Genomic DNA, 16,740 nt, shown 5'->3' with positions numbered 1-16,740 from the left:
TGTTCAGCAAATAGTGAGTATATAAATTAGTTAAGAGCAGCTCATGTATTTACTGTATTCCAGAGTATTCCATCCTGACCTTCTAATTGTCTCAGAAGAAAACACTTTATTGGATTGGGCAAGTCAATTAGGGGCCATTCGGTCATATCTTTATCATGGTTTCTGCGGTTTTATCCCTGGAGATAATTGCCAATTTAGCTAAGAGTAAGTGAAGCTACAAAGAAAAAAAGACATGTAAAACATCCTCTAAAATTTGAAAGTAGAAAACAAAATGAGACAAAGTAGAGGGGAAGAAAAAAGAAACAAACGTTCAGGTATTTACATCTTAGCAGTCTTTATACAGATGATAGCTGATATTTGACCTGTTCTGAATTTAATAATTTCCCTTTGAAACTAATTGTGCTCTTATTTCAACTACATCTTTTTGGGAAAGTAAAATTAAGAGAAATAAAATATAACTGCTTATTATATTATTGTACAAAAATTTTTTCTACAAAGTAAGGCTTTGGTTAAAAAGAGTAAAATGTTTAGTTGTAACAAAACTGAAGAACTGTCTCTTTTACGCAAAAAAGGAGTTAAAATTAAAATAAGTTAGGGGTGCCTGGGTGGCTCAGTCACTTAAGCATCTGACTCTTGATTTCAGATAGGCTCATGACTGGGTCCTGAGATCAAGCCCAGTTGGGCTCTGTGCTCCTCAGGGAGTCTGCTTCTCTCCTTCTCCCACTGCCTCTCCCCCTTCTCATGTGTGCATGTGCACGCTCTTGAGAGAGAGAGAAATGAGAGAGAGAAACAGACAGCACAGGAGGGGGGAGGGTCAGAGGGAGAAGCAGACTCCCCGCTGAGCAAGGAGCCCGATGCAGGACCCGATCCTGGGATTCCAGGATCATGACCTGAGCTGAAGGCAGTTGCTTAACCAACTGAGCCACCCAGGTGCCCTAAGTAAATCTTTTTTTTTTTAATTAAAATAAGTTAATTAAAATTAAATTTTTAAAAAGATCAAATTCCAGTGTAAAAAATTGCAAATCACATAGTTTTACCCATCCTGATATTAAGCGTCTAATACATAGTTTATCAGTAAAGACAGTGTTATGTTACTTAACTTGCAACATTGTACCAGAGGTGGTACAGTGTAGGAGTTAAACACCCAAACCTTAGAGCCACAGTCTCTCGGTTTGGAGTTACTTAATCTCCCAGTGCCTCAGTACCCTCATGTGGAAAATAAGGATGATGACAATGATGGTGGTGGTGGTGGTGGTGATGATAACCCTACTTTACAAGTTTGTTGTGAAAATTAATGTACATAAAGTGTTTATAATGGTGGCTGACACACAGAAAGTGATATAAAAGTATTCCCATTGATCTTCTAGTAACCACAGATTCTGAAATCTGCAAGCAATGTTAACAGGTAGGAGAAAAGGGGGTATCTGATTTTATTACTTCGGGTTGATACCCATTTTTCATAGATCATATCACTTTATTTGGAAACATGTATGCCCCCTGTTCTCCAACAGAGTAGTACCACACCGGCCCAGCACCCCTCCTTTCCCTGTCTTACCAGGCCACTTCACTTAATAGATTTGGGGGCTCTCTCTCTGCTGCTTCTAATAGCATTCAGCAGCTTCTTTAAATATGGTGCAACTATACATGAATAAATACATAAATATGTTAGAATGACACAACAATGTAAGTAAACCCAGAGAAACTAAATAATTACATAAAGCAAATAAAATCACTGCTGCCAAACCGAAGTACTTATGTCAAAAAGAAGGATAATTACAGCAGGAACTCTCATAAAATTACTTTATTCTGCACTAAAATCTTTTTTTTTAATGTACAGTATGCTTAAAATAATAACATTCTGCTAATGTTTTGCCAAGTAGGGACCAATCACTCATATTTTGTGGTTTTTAAAATTATTTTTTTTTATTTTGGTCAATGTTTTTATCTATCCTAAATGTCAATGTCCTTATAACATTTAAATTAGAAATCATCAGAACACAAAGTGAAGACTATTCAACAATACATTAGAGAACAAACTTGTTCAAAAACAAACAGAAAATAAGTGAGTTGGTAGGTAGAAATAACCACACAATAATCCTCAGATGGGGAGTCTATTCTTGGCTATATTTCCAATGACTAGAACTATGCCTGGCACACAGCAGGCATTTAATAAATGGTTGCCTGAGTTTTGAATGAATAAAATAGTTGTTAACCTCTAAACCTATTATCAAGGTTCTGGATTTTGTAAAAGGTGTCAACAGTCTGAGAAGTGGTTCTCAAATGGAAGAGAAACAACATACTAATGGGTGTTTGAAAATATGGTGGGAAGTTGGCTTTGTCACAATGACTGTGTGTGCATTTGGCAGGTAGTAGGTGGAGGCCAGGGATTCTAATCTCTCTGCACTAAGGGGAGAGGTAGGGAGGACAATTACAGGACAGCCCAGCACAATAAAGAACTTTTCCACCCAAAATGCAAATAGCAGTCCATCAACAATTACTAGAAGCAGAATTAGGGTGGAGGGATAAAAGAAACAAGGCAAGCAAATCAAAACAAGAAAATCAGAAAGGTAGGGGCAGGACTTGAGTACCTTTTAGAGTGCTCAGGAGGTCTCTGCTATGAGTGGGAAAGAAACTGTTTAGAAAACTGAGCCAAGCTAAAAACGCCTAAAAATGTCTCAATCAGAGCTTCTGGGGAATATGTACAAGCTGCAGAAGTGACCCCAAGCATTTTTTACAGTAAAAACAAACAGGATGCAAAATTTCTTTAAGATAAGAGATGCAAAGAAATCCCATGTTTGTGGGAGACACCTGGGGCATGTTCCCAGAACTCCATATACACCCACCCACACACCCTTCACCTCCCACCCTCATACTGTCAGTGGGTGGCACTTTGGTAGAAACGCTACCTCAGGTCCTGAGCTGGGAACAGTTCATCAGAGATGAATAGCAGTACTAAGTTTGGAATATTGCGGGGGTAGTACCAGGATAGGAGCAAGAAAAAAAACAAAGCATTTAAGGAAGGTGAAGATGTTTAAGAGAGTCCACCAAAAACAAACTTCAAGGTACAAAATACACGAAGTATGCAAAGTGGCAACATTAAGGCCATGTTTATTTCGTTTATTAAATATTTACTGAACACTTCTATATGCATCAGGCATTGTGCTAGGCCCAAAGGATAGAGATGAACAGAAGACATGGCTTGATGCTCATGAAGCTTATCATCTATCAGAGAAGAAGACATTAAACAAATGAACAATAATGGAAACTCATAGAACACTTAGAAGATAGCGAGGAGGTCTATTTCAGATTGAAGTTATTGAAAGAGAACTTCCCTAAAGAAATGGTATCTTCTGAGTTCTGAACAATGAATAGGAATTTTATGATCTTTACAGAAATGCTTTCAGGGAAAGACCTCAGCCTGTAGCCAGGCCCAAGGCAGGACCAAGCCTAGCACATTCCTGGAGCTGTAACAAGGGAAGGAAGTGTAGCTACTGTCTTGGTGAGCTCAGAAGAAAGACATGAGATAATGTTGATGACCGGCTGGGGACAGATTCCTTCAACCTTCTGCAGGAATTTGGGTTTTGATCTCATCAGACTGGGAAATCACTGGACAGTTTTAATCAGACATGAGCCAAGTTTTGTCTTAATTAAGATCACTGGTGGCAATGTGGAGAATTAGAGGGGGCAAGAAAAGGGGCAGGGAGACCTTTAGAGAAGACAGTGCAATGGTCAAGGTGAGAAATGATGGCAGCTTAGTTGGGAGTGACAGCAACAGAAATAAGAAATATAGATGATATGAAGCACAGAGTCAAAAGATTTGGTAATGAATTGAATGTAGAGAGTGAGGAAGTGACAAGGATGACTCACTGGTATGAGCAAGGGTGACAGAAGCTGTCATGTTCCAAAGTAGGTAAATTGAGAGGAAGAAGTTTCAGGAAAGGAAGGTCAAGGACTCAGTTTTGACTCGTTCACCAGGATTATCTGAGAGCCATCCTAGTGGAGATGTTTTATATTTGAATCTCCAACTCAGAAGTGCACTCTAGATCACGGTGTGAATTTGGGAGTTCCAGACACCAGCAAAGAATATATAAAGACATAGCAATCACCTAGGAAAAGCATGTTTGTCTCAATCCATGAAGAACACACTATTAAATTCTCTGAAATCAAGTAAACATGATCCCATGGGAGAATTTTATTTCCAATACCTTTCCATTATATTTTACTTGGTAACCTTTTTTTTTTTCTGGTCTTTATTCTAACAAGCTAATGTGCAAAAGAAACAATTCCCACCCCCCCCAACCCCCCCAAAAAAGACCTTAAGTGTTATGGCTCTATGTGCTTCACATTTAAAAAATGAACTATTCCCTTTCAGGATGCAGCAATAACTGCTTTTTGCTCATATGCTTTTCCTATTATTCCTGAGTTCAATAAAACGGTCACTAACAAATGTTTATCAGAAGTTCACTGTGGATCAAAAAAAAAAAAAAGAAGTTCACTGTGGATCTATAACATATAGTATGTTAGTATAAGAAATGTTTGCAGTCTACTAGCACATCTATATTTTCATAACTGAAATCCTGCTGGCCTCATCATCACCTACAACATAAAATCCAAACCCTATACTGCATATTCTTCCAGACCCTCTCTTGCCACACCCACATAACACGACATGATTTCACAGTAATTTTTTTTAAATTTTATTTATTTATTTGACAGAGAGAGAGCACAAGTAGGCAGAGTGGCAAGCAGAGGAAGAGAGAGAAGCAGACTCCTCACTGAGCAAGGAGCCCAAAGCAGGGCTTGATCCCAGGATCCTGGGATCATGACCTGAGCCAAAGGCAGATGCCTAACCAACTGAGCCACCCACGTGTCCCTCACAGTAAGTTCTTACACTGCTTCCCTCTGTTCTGCTTTTGCCCATCTGTTTCCTGTGTCTGGGCAAAATGAAAATGCAGTGTTTCTTGTTCAAAAATTATTAAGACTTTCAAGACAGTGACAATATAGCATTAAACCAAGTACAGGGCTCTCTATGCAATTGCATAGGCTGCAGGCCCATATAGCCAGTCCTAGCCTCAGTTTCCTGCCCCAGGGATAATAATAGTATCTACCTCATAACGTTGGTTGGGAACTACAATAATGTAACACAAAGAGAAGGTACCTGGCACATAGTAAACATTATGTAAGTGTGAGCTATATAGATGTATACAACAAAAGACACTCCATTGGGACTTTGGAGTCATTTTTTGAGTTAGAAAGAATCTTGTCTTCCAAATCTTAATTTTATAACATAAGTGTAATAAAAAAAGAATACATGAAAAGTCCTCATATTTTGCATCTTTTATTCTTTACCCTCCTTCCATTTAAATCTTCTCCTAGTACAACTCAACACTCATCCCTTCCAGGTCATTGCCTCTTTGGATAATCCAAGGGAAAGGAAAGGTGTAGAGGTAGGATCTATATTTCAGTTTCTTTAGGAACTTATGAAAAGGATGAAAGCCTTAAAACCACTGGTCAAGGGGGCGCCTGCGTGGCTCATTCGTTGTCTGGCTTCGGCTCAGGTCATGATCCTTGGGTCCTGGGATCAAGTGCTGCATTGGGCTCCCTGCTCAGCGGGAAGCCTGCTTCTCCTTCTCCCACTCCCCCTGCTTTTCCCTCTCCCACTCCCCCTGCTTGTGTTCCCTCTCTCGCTGTCTCTCTCTGTCAAATAAATAAAATCTTAAAAAAAAAAAAATACACTGCTCAAACCTCATTCTAGGAAAGAGGTACAGCAAGAAAACATCTTTGAGAAAAGTGTAATGGAAAATAACTCACACCCAACTAAACGGAATCTTCCCATTTCTGTCAACTGAAAGGAGGGAAATCAAAGGAAGGAAAGTCTCAAACATTGAGGTATGGCCCCGTAAGCCATTTTTGTGCCTAGTTAGCCATCTTTACTTTGTGGGGGAACAAGCACTTGAACCCAGAATAAGAATAATACCATATGATCTCACTCATACGTGGAATTTAAGAAAGAAAACAGATGAACCTATGAGAAGGGGGAAAAGAAAAAAAAGAAGAGAGGGAAACAAGCCATAAGTGACACTTAATGATAGAGAAAAACAGGGTTGTGGGAGGGAGGTGGGTGGGGGATGGGCTAGATAGGTGATGGGTATTAAGGAGGGCACTTGTGATGAGCATTGGGTGTTGTATGTAGCTGATGAATCACTGAATTCTACTCCTGAAATGAATATTGTACTGTATGTTAACTAACAAAACTTTTTAAAATTTATTTATATGACAGAGAGAGAGCACAAGTGGGCGTAGCAGCAGAGGGAGAGGGAGAAGCAGGCTCTCCTCTGAGCAGGTAGCCTGATGTGGGGCTGGATCCCAGGACCCCGGGATCATGACCCGAGTTGAAGGCAGGCGCCCAACCAACTGAGCCACCTAGGTGCCCCAACAAACAAAATTTAAATAAATTTTTTTTTAAAAAAAGGAAAGAAAGAATATTAGAATTCATTATATCCAAGTTGATTATTTAAAAGTATCTTATGTCTGGATCTGACACTTCAGTACATTGGAAAAATATGAGAATTTACACAGAACAACCAGTTTGCTGAAGAAAGAAGGTGATGGTAGTCTCACCACTGCAAGTCTCTAATTTCTTTAGAAATAGAAAATGATTTCAACTGAGTATTATATAAGACTGATGAAACACAGACCTATACCTCTGAAACCAATAATACATTATATGTTAATTAAATGGATTAAAATTTAGAAAAATAAAAATTAAAAAAGAAAAAATGATTTCAAACGTTGTCAGTATATCTTAAAAAGTAACATTTCTTGCAGATATTATATATGAAATAGTAATAGACATGTCCCCTTTCCCAGACATTTTTTTAATGTCCTAAAATGGAAGAAGAGTGGCCAAAAATAGTAGCAATCATCATCATCATAGAGGTGTGATTTTCTTCCAAGGAGCTTAAAGTACTTGTTAAACATCATTTTATAATGAAAAGAAGGCAAATGGACTATTGAATTACTGGCATTACTATCATTATTTCGATAATGTAATAGCATCTGTAGTGAATTTTAAAATAGTTGAGAAAATCAAACATCTAAGAAATATAAAAAGGCACAAGCATTTCTCTTATTTTGACCCCTGAACTTCACTTTTTCTATAAAAATACCTGCGTGACTGAGTTCTGATAGTTCCTACTGTAAATTATGCCAGCCTGAGCTTAAGACAACATAACAATTTAGAGAATGAGTGGCAAATTGAAAATGTCACACTAACCTATTAGTCTGGATTCTCGATGTTGGTGACTCACAAATGGGGCACTTATTTCAGTACTGGCATCTGTGACAAGTCCCACACCAGTTCTCCAGGCAAATTAGACTCTTTGGGAACAAACGCTTAGACAGTAGAGCAATTTTTATCAGTCAGTTGTAATTAGTCATTAGTCCGTCACTATAGATGTTGAAGTCATTTATCGTATAGGGAGCAATGATGTCATCTGTCTGGGGCTCTGTTAGCACATCATCGCTAATACTTGTCAACTAATAAGTATTTGATCCTTCAAATGTGTAACTTTAGTAAAACTATTTGAAAGTGAGACAGACATAATCTTGCTATCAGTATGACAAAGTGTGTTAAAGACATGCTCCTTTAAAGAGGCAGAGTAGCTTTTGAACGTAGTTCTGCAGGACAGGGGCTTGGAATCAGATGGAATTACATGTCATTTCTGTCCCCCACTACTTAACAGCTGCGTGGACATGGACAAGCTAACTTTTCAAACCCTCCATCTTCTTGACCATAAAGTTGTCATAATAACAGTTCCTACTTCATAGATTGCTGTAAGAAGTCAAGAAATAATTGATGAAAAATGCTGAATATCTATAAGCTGCCATAAATCTCATTATTTATAGATTAAAATTCATTTTATAGTATATTAGAGAGAATATAATGTCTAATGTAACTTGGGAAAGGAGTAGGTTTAACATCACCTCAAAGATCAGTTATTATCAGAGTTGCCAGCCACTCTTACCAGAGCAGTAGTCTTTGAGGGGATTGTGAAGAATACACTCAGGAGTTCTGAGGTATTACTTGAGGTAGAGAAGGCATGAAATGGGAGGTTGTGGGGAGGGGTGATAGGCTAGGTACATAAGAATTGGGAGGACCAATGCAGACTGACACAACCCTTCCCTCAGGTCCACCAGAGCATCTCAATGTCATCTGACAACACCTGTGGTTCCTCACTTTCTCTTACATTCACATCCAATCCATCAGCTCATTGCCAGAGCAACCTGCAAAATAAATCTAAAATTTGACCATGTCAGACCACCTCCAACTCCACCACTCTAATCTATACCACCATCATTTTCTGTTGTTCTCCCTCCGACTCCCAGCTCTCCCAACAAATCTGTTCTCAACAGCACAGCCATAGTGATCCTTTTGAAACCAAATTTTGATCTTGTCACTCCTGTACTCAAACCATTCCAATGGCTTTCCAAGTAATGTACAGTAAGATCCAAAATCATTTCCATGCACCTGCAAGGTCACCCCTACCTCTCCAATATCCTTCCATACCTACCACACTCCTTTACCCTCTCTGATCCAGCCACAACAGTCTCCTTGCTGCTCCCCCAACACATCAAGCACAGTCTTTTCTCAGGACCTTTGTACTCATGATGCCCCACTGTCCAGACCACTCTTCTGGATGGCATCCACATAGACACTTCCTTCAGAGGACTTTACCAGAGTTGCCTTCTCTGACTATCTTCCATAAACTAGCTTCCCCACCACCACCAATTTCTTTCCCTTCACCTGCACTTATCACCACCACCAGACACTCTATTATTCAGTTTATTGTCTGATCCCCCCACTAAGATGTAAATTCTATATGAAGAGAAATTTCTAATTTTGTTCATTTTTGTATCCCAGTACCCAATAGGTGCTTTATAATTGATTAGCAGAGTACAGGAAAAAGCAGTATCCTGGTAGACTCTTAGGATCTTGGCTTTTGGAAAGGAGAAGATAGGGTACAACTCACTGACTGAGACTGGGAATCCAAGAAGAGAACCTGGTCAGGGATGTATTAGTTCTCTATTGCTGCTTAGCAAATTACCCCCAAAAGGAGAAACTTAAAACAGCAAGCACAGAGTTTCAGAGACGTGGGAGCAAATTAGCTAGGTGGTGCGGGCACAGGTTTTCTACCTATTACAACCAAGCTACCAGTCAGGTCTGTAATCATCTCAGGGATCTACCGTGACTGATGAGTCAGTCCACTTCCAAGTTTACTTATGTGGTTGTTGGCAGGTCGTAGTTCCTCCTTAGCTGATGTCTGAAGGTTTCAGTACTTGTAACAGAAGCCTCTCCACAGGACTACTCTCAACACAGCAGCTTACTCGGCCCCACTGCCCCTCCCTTCAGTGAGATATCCAAAAGAGAGAAAGCATAAGCAAGAGAAAGCTTTCAAGACAGAAGCCGCAGAATTTTCTAACCTAATAACAGAAGTGACATGCCACTGCGTCTGCCATATGGTATTGGTCACACAGATCAACCCTGGTACAATGTGAGAGGGGACCACACAAGTGGGTGAATACCAGGAAGTAGGGAACATTAGGGAACAGCTTGAAGGCTGGCCAGCCCAGGGAACAAATGGTGAGTTCATCAAAGGACAGGCTGACTTTGAAGGGCCTTTCAGATATTTAAAGGGAAGTATCAGAGAGACAGTGGTGAGGGCAGTTCCAGTAAATGAGGACAGGTCAAGGGAACCAAGATAACATCCTAATTTAAGCGTCCTTCTATGATAACCACAACTTGTGATTCAAATTTATTATCTTGAAATCTCAAAAAAATTGAGATTAAAGTTGATCTACTTTCATGTTGTACCACTAATCTTGTTATTTCTGATGTATGAACTTTGAAGAATGTATATACTTATTAAAATTAAGGGAAATCTTCCACTCTGTAACTAATAACTATGTAATTAAATGGTACACTATTAATTCATTCTAGTAACAACACTTAGTGGATTAAGGAATATTTATAAAGAATAAAATTAGAATACATAAAACCCATTTTACATCTATCCCACATCATTGTGAAGTTTCAGATCACCACACATAAAAACAAAAACACTCCTCTAACGGACTCAAGTCTTTTCTAGTACCCTGTATTTCAGAGGAAAAAAGAACAATCCCTCCCATCGTGCCCTTGATGCCACCTGGCCCCACCTTCTGTGAGGAGGTGCTCATGAATGATCTCCCCACTTCTCACTTCTCTAATTACATGTTCTCATAGGACTTTTCCCCTCAGCTCATGAACATATTCATGCTCTCTTCTCAAACAACAACCCTTCCTTACCTCTTCCCTCACCAGCTATTTAATCTTACTTGCTTTCTTCCTTTCTCTTCCAAACTTTACAAGGAAAATACACTAGCAACTCCCTATGTTTTCCCCTCCATTTATTGAAATCCAACATACATTCTCATCGGCTCTACTGAAATCTCTCTCCCAAGGTTTCCGAGGCCTCCTCGCCATCAAATCCAGTGCTTTTTCTCACTTTAATCTCTCTCTGCGGCACTCAATTGTGTCAGAAGACTTCTTGCATCAAATCCTCATTTCTCGTTTTCACTACAGACTCTTCCGTTCCCATTCCCTATCTCTCTTCTTTGTTGGTAGCTACTCTGTCTCATGGCACCAGCCCAAATACAGGTATCTCCCAAGGATTGATCCATAGGTTTCTTTTCTTCTTTCATGTCTTCTCCCTTGCTAGTTTCACCCAGGTTCATGACTTCAAATAACACCTGGATGTTGATCATTTCTACCTGTTTATAGCACTTATTTATCTCTCAAGCTCAGCCCCACATTTTTAACTATAATCCTACATTTTTTACTGAACTTAATATATTTCCTCCTTCATGGGACATCATCCTCCTGACACCCTAGGCTGAAAACATTTTCACATGGCTAGCACTTCACTTTTCTTTTATTGCCAACTTGTAGTCAATATTCATTCAGCCTTCATAACAGCTGTAACATTGATTACTTCTTTATTCTTACCACCACTGTCTTACTTTAGGCCTTTATGGCTTTTCATCTGCAACACTGGTGGAGTCTCCAAATTTCCCTCCATTTTTCCTTCCTCCACATTCTGTTTTATACATGGTGCCAGAACCTTCTAAAACATTTCTAGAAAGACCTTGATTAAGTCCCTATTACAAAATGAAGCCCAAACTCCTTATTCTGATATGTTATTTTCTCCATTAATGGATCTGGACTTAGATGTCACATTGCTTACCAACCTCATGAAAACACTCCAGCCTTCTTGATTCAGTTTCTGCTTTTGAGTGGACTCAACAATCTAAGGCTCAATACCATTATCTAAAACAGCAAAAATAACTATTTGGCCTCTGATTAATGATCAAATTTTTTATCTGTTAAAGAAAAAAAAAATATTTGCAACACTTGCTAAAGAGGTAACAGGGGCTATCACAATAGGTATAGGGACAACTGCAATGGAGTTTTGCAGTACGGGAGAGAGATTGTGCTCCATTCTAAATACAACAAGAAAAAGTGAGAATCTATAGCCGAGGAGCAGGGTGGCCAACAAGTGTTGGTGAAGATGTGGAGAAAAAGGAACCCTCATGCACTGTTGGTGGGAATGCAAACTGGTACAGCCACTGTGGAAGACAGTATGAAGGTTCCTCAAAAAATTAAAAATAAATACCCAGTAATCACACTACTGGGTATTTACCCAAAGAGTACAAAAACACTAATTCATATGGATATATGCACCCTGATGTTTACTGCAGCATTACTTACAATAACCAAATTATGGAAGCAACCCAAGTGTCCATTAATGGATAATGGATAAAGAAGATGTGATACACACACACACACACACACACACACACTGGAATATTATTCAGCCATAGAAAAACAATGAAATCTTGCCATTAGCAACAACATGGATGGAGCTAGAGAATATAATGCAAAGCGAAATAAGTCAGAAAAAGACAAATATATGATTTCACTCATATGTGGAATTTAAGAAACAAAACAAACAAAAGGGGAAAAAAACAGGAAAACCAAAAAACAGACTCTTAACTATAGAGAACAAACTACAGATGGTTACCAAAGGGGAGGTGGGCAGGGGGATGGGTGAAATAAATGAAGGGGAGTAAGAGTACAGTTATTTTGAGTTCTATTTCCCATCTTGTAAGATGGTGGGTGAAAGGGGCGCCTGGGTGGCTCAGTTGGTTAAGCGACTGCCTTCGGCTCGGGTCATGATCCTGGAGTCCTGGGATCGAGTCCCACATCGGGCTCCCTGCTCGGTGGGAAGTCTGCTTCTCCCTCTGACCCTCTTCCCTCTCATGCTCTCCGTCTCTCATTCTCTCTCTCAAATAAATAAATAAATCTTTAAAAAAAAAAAAAAGATGGTGGGTGAAAAACCTGAAAAGCTGGATAATAAGAAGAAACCTGAAGCCAAGAAGGCTGATGCTGGTGGCAAGGTTAAGAAGGGTAACCTCAAAGCTAAAATGCTAAAGGGGAAGCCCTACTGTAGCTGAAATCCTGTCCTAATCAGAGGAATTGGCAAATACTCCTGTTGGTTATGATTGGCTATGTAGTCAAGAAAGACCATGTACAAAAGGAAGTACTCAGCAGTTAAATCCAGGATTGAAAAGAAAAAGAAGGAGAAGGTTCTTGATACTGTCACAAAACCACTTGGTGACAAGAATGCTGGTACGTTTAAACTTCGCAAAATGCCTAGGTATTATCCTACTGAAGATGTGCCTCGAAAGCTGCTGAGCCACAGCAACAACCTTTCAGTCAGCATATGAGAAAATTTTGAGCTAGCATCAGCCCTGAGACCATTTTGATCATCCTCACTGGGCACCAAAGAGGCAAGAGGATGGTTTTCCTGAAGCAACCGAGCAGTGCCTTGCTACTTGTGACTGGACCTCTGGCCCTCTATCGAGTGCCTCTGTGTAGAACACACTAGAAATCTGTCATTGCCACTTCCACCAAAATTGATATTAGCAGTGTGAAAATCCCCAAACATCTCAAGAAGAAGCTGTGTAAACCCAGACACCAGGAAGGTGAGATTTTCGACACGGTCAAAGAGAAATATGAGATTACAGAGTAGCGCCAGGTTGATCAGGAAGCTGTGGACTTGCAAATTCTGCCAAAACTCAAAGCTGTTCCTCAGCTTCAGGGCTACCTCCACTCTGTTTTCTCTCACAAATGGAGTTTACCCTCACAAATTGGTGTTCTAAATTTCTTACAAAAAACCTAATTAAAAAACTGATACATTAAAAAAAAGTATAGTTATCTTGATAAATACTGAGTAATATATGGAGTTGCTGAATTACCATATTGTACACCTGAATCTAATATAACACTGTATATTAACTATACTGGGATTAAAATTTAAAAAAAAAAAAAAGATCAGGTCCTATATAAAAGAGTTCAAAGGTACCTGAGTAGAGTTTAGTTAAGGAATCTTTGTCAATCTCAGATTCTGAGTTCAAATACTAGCAACCTAAACAAATGATCTCCAAGTCTCATTTTCATGAAGAACAAGAAATGGCTTTCAATGAAAGATCTTCCATCAGCACATTTAATTATTCTTTATCTGCAAGAGGACTGGCTTTTCATCATCCAGTCAAAAGCAAAGGGTAATAATTCAACCACATAGCCAATTTGAAATGCATCCTTTTCTTAGTTTTGTAATGAAAATAAAATTTTGAACAATATGTAGGAATGTGCCATTAGACATATTCTTGTGCTCACAAAAGACAATTACCTACTAACAAAATATTGTTTATTTGATCAGTAATAATACTTTATGAGTTAATCTATGAATTTAGAGGTAAAATCATTGATAATTAAAGTCATCAATAATTTTCATGAGTTAGAAATTCACAAAATTATGTAAATTATAATTCTACAGAATATTGGCTAATTCCATCCATGTCAGTATCAGACAACATACTAAAAGCTAAACACATTTATTTAAGGAGTGTGAAACTCCAGCAAATCTGACAAGAAAACGTATCACGCAAACCAAAGTATATTCCTTTTCCGCCTGACAGTACGCTAAAATAGAGAAAGGTTAGCAAACTGATGGATCATCCCCAGCGCCCATTTTCTCATACTTCACATGTGGAATTCCCTCAGGCTCTCCAGGGTACTTTCATCTCCACCAGCCAAGTCTTGGTCCTTACATTCCTGCCTGTAGGCATGAGCCTAGTGGTAGTGGGTACAGAGCTGCTTTCTTAGTGTGGCTGCTTCCTAATATGACCCAGTTGGGTATGGAAGAAACATGCTTTGCTTATATAACCAAAAAACCCCACAAAAGTCTTTCTTTGAACACAATTCTTAATTAACATTCAGCAATTTTTTGTTACTAATATGTGTAAAACCTATACATCACACGTATCATGTTGACCTGAAAAGAAACATTTTACCAGAACATTCTTTGACAAGCACTGGTGGGTCATCCAGTAAAGGTGTGTAGACAGGGAGTCAGAAGACCCAGTGTGAATCCCAGTGCTGCTGGTTTTCAGCTCAGTGACTCAGCATGTCAGGTAGTCTCTTCAACTTTCAGTTTCCTCAGGAGTAAAACAGAGGTAACAATTCTCTCAGGTGATAGCTTTGATGTGAGTAAAAAGTGAGATAATACACTGTGAAAACTGTAAGGCAATACAAAAAATAAGGCACTTTTTTAATGAGGGCTCATAAAAATCTCTCCTTAGCAAAACCAGACCCCTCAGGTCATATTCACATCTCTGGAAAACTGACATTTCTCAGGTTCAAAAAACCCCAGCTCCATGTGTCTCTGTATGAAACTGAAAAGCAGGTGCACTTTGATTGACTAATGACTGTATATAACTTTGAAGAAAACTGAGCTAAAATAGGGTTTGGGTAATATTAAATTGAAACTGAGCAATATTAGAGGCAAGAAATTCTGCTAGGTTTTCAGCTTAAGAAGCCAAAAATATGAAATAAAAATATGTATTTCTCTCAAAATCCCTACAGAGGTTGCATGTATTGGTGTCACCAGCCACATTCTAAAACCTATGGATCACTTGAGGGCCAAGTATAATCTACCTGGAAAGGAAGGAGAAAACCTTAATTTCTTCCTCTCCAAATCATCTCTTCTCTCATATAGCAACATCTTTCCTTCTCTTACGGCCATCTGAGAAGAGAAAGTCAATGGTGTATTCCCTATGTTCCAATAGTTTTTTTGTTCCAATAATTAATATACCTCTCTCTATGTTCTTCTTACATCAAACCATGTCCACTTATAATGATAGTGGATAAGTTTGCAGGCTAGAAAGATCTTGTTTATATTTGCATATCCATCACAAATACAAAGCATCATATATATATCATATATATTTATTGTACATATATATCATATATGACTAGTTGAAGCTAACCAAATATTTAGTCATTGAATATAGGACTATCCTGAAAGCACTGCTTTATCAATGATGGCCAAAATCTTAACACTTAAAAGATAGGACTCACTGTTGGACTACAATTACAGAAGACATTAGAAGCAGGGTTAGCATTAAGGAAAAGATGAAATTAAACTTTCAGCCCTTCCACTTCCCTCTCTTTCTTCCCCCACAGCACTTTCATGCTATTCCTGTGTTGCCCAGATACTCATATACCACACACACACACACATACACACTCCTACCATGACCCTTGCTAAATGCCATAAGAATCTTTGTCCACCTCCTTTCAAACACAGCTCCTTTGGCACCACTTACTTGCCTTCTGATTATAGCAACTCCCACACAAATATAAAACAGAGTTACCCCCATTATTAATGTGAATATTTACATTTAAATATATGGGCATATACATTTATATATAAATACTCAAAAAACTTTTAAATCTAAAATGCCAACTCTCTGATCGTTGCTTTTATGGATTGTAATAGTCTAGGTGCAAAAGAGATATGTAATGATAAGATGATAATAGGTAGATAGATGATAGGCAGACAGACACAGCTAGATAGATGAATCAGCCAAAAGTCAAGTGCATATATGTCTGTGCATGTTTATAGGTATATGTGTTCCTATTTGGGGAAAGATACCCTTTAAATCACACTAGTTTAGACAGCCTCCTTGTCTATTATATGCAAGGTCAACCATAAGAAGAAACAACAATTTTCCCCCTGAATCATGTAAAACACCAAACAATGGACAAGACCTTTACAAAATGCTTCTTACACTGCAACCTTGTGTCTTTCTTTTAGGTAAAAATGATTTCTAAAATTGGTTCTGAACCCTCAAATCATTCATGATTGTAGCAGTCTATATTCTAAAGTCTCTTTTCAGATGTCTTTGTCTCTATGACAGTTTCACAGAAAAATCATTTCTTTTCCTTTTTTGAAAAAAAAGTTACTTGCTTCAAGAAACTCCATTAGGGTTCTCTTTCAAAGATTATATGATTGGGAAATAATCTACAGTATTGAAATCTATCTATAGAAAATTATTACATTTAAGTCAATCATACAAAATTTATGTTTTATGCAACCCTGGACATCAAGGAAATAAGTATAACCTTAGTTTTATGATAAAGGAAAGCATACATACAACTTAAAGTGACAGAGCCAAACATAACCTATAACTAGGAGACCACTTGTAGAAGTATCTAATGCACATGAAATTCGGAGTCAGGAGTTCTGTTCCTTTCCTCTCTATGGTTACTTCACAAAACAACCACTTCTGTTT

The 16,740-nt window shown here is 38.5% G+C and overlaps 1 pseudogene; it reads left to right on the top strand.

Moving 5' to 3' along the window:
- The first annotated feature begins 12,423 nt into the window (after window positions 1-12,423).
- On the top strand, window positions 12,424-13,263 carry LOC123837867 (large ribosomal subunit protein eL6-like; annotated as a pseudogene).
- The last annotated feature ends 3,477 nt before the right edge of the window (window positions 13,264-16,740 follow it).

This window comes from Mirounga angustirostris, unplaced genomic scaffold, assembly GCF_029215605.1.
Source record: "Mirounga angustirostris isolate CCGP_5_RB_7025 unplaced genomic scaffold, mMirAng1.0.hap1 SCAF_8, whole genome shotgun sequence".
Taxonomy (NCBI): Eukaryota; Metazoa; Chordata; class Mammalia; order Carnivora; family Phocidae; genus Mirounga; species Mirounga angustirostris.
This window is presented reverse-complemented; position numbering and strand designations above follow the sequence as displayed.